Genomic DNA, 677 nt, shown 5'->3' with positions numbered 1-677 from the left:
AACAAAAAGCCAAAGGCCACGACTCTGGTGGGACTCGAACCCACAGCCTTTGAATGGCCTCAGCTGGTAGTCTAGAAGTCCAACGCGCAATCCATTGCGCCACAGAGCCTGCCAAAGAGCCTGGAAGAGGCACATGAAAATTCCTCCTCTGGGTTTGTGCCTGACCAATGCTGAGAGGTCACACGCTCTGTGGGCAGGAAGGACAGGCCCTCGGGCCTCTGCACAATTGAAGTGTGACTCGAAAAGCAGAGACACCGTCAGTGCCACCTATCTAAGAAATAGCCCAGAGAGAAAATCCACCAGTGGAGAGGCACCGCTGGGATTCGAACCCAGGATCTCCTGTTTACAAGACAGGTGCTTTGACCAGCTAAGCCACAGCACCCAACTGCCCAGATGCATTAGCCCAGGCCATCATTCTTCGGCAGAAGCTGAGGGGAGGTTTGCAAATGAAAAAGCAGACGGGCCTTGCGCTCGTCTGCAACCCCTTTGCATTCCGTACTCGGAAAGAAAAGCTGGGCTCCCCTAGGAGGAGCCCGTGCTCTCCCAAAAGGCACCGCTGGGATTTGAACCCAGGATCTCCTGTTTACTAGACAGGCGCTTTAACCAACTAAGCCACGGCACCAGCTACAAGTGTGGTTTCTGGGAGGGCGAGTCAGAGGATCAAAGCATCCAGAGAA

General features: G+C 54.4%; 3 non-coding genes across 3 annotated transcripts; all 3 read right to left on the bottom strand.

Annotated features, from left to right (window-relative positions):
* Nucleotides 1-19: 19 nt before the first annotated feature.
* trnar-ucu (transfer RNA arginine (anticodon UCU)) lies at nucleotides 20-109 on the bottom strand. The gene is given in 2 exon segments: nucleotides 20-55; nucleotides 73-109. It is a non-coding gene; the product is annotated as a tRNA-Arg (tRNA).
* Nucleotides 110-308: 199 nt separating this feature from the next.
* On the bottom strand, nucleotides 309-382 carry trnat-ugu (transfer RNA threonine (anticodon UGU)). The gene has a single exon. It is a non-coding gene; the product is annotated as a tRNA-Thr (tRNA).
* A 166-nt stretch (nucleotides 383-548) lies between these two features.
* trnat-agu (transfer RNA threonine (anticodon AGU)) lies at nucleotides 549-622 on the bottom strand. The gene has a single exon. It is a non-coding gene; the product is annotated as a tRNA-Thr (tRNA).
* Between the last annotated feature and the right edge of the window lie 55 nt (nucleotides 623-677).

Source organism: Sinocyclocheilus anshuiensis, unplaced genomic scaffold, assembly GCF_001515605.1.
Source record: "Sinocyclocheilus anshuiensis isolate Anshui unplaced genomic scaffold, SAMN03320099.WGS_v1.1 scaffold583, whole genome shotgun sequence".
In the NCBI taxonomy this organism is placed as follows: Eukaryota; Metazoa; Chordata; class Actinopteri; order Cypriniformes; family Cyprinidae; genus Sinocyclocheilus; species Sinocyclocheilus anshuiensis.
Note: the sequence above shows the minus strand (reverse complement) of the source record. Positions and strands in the feature narration are given on the sequence as shown.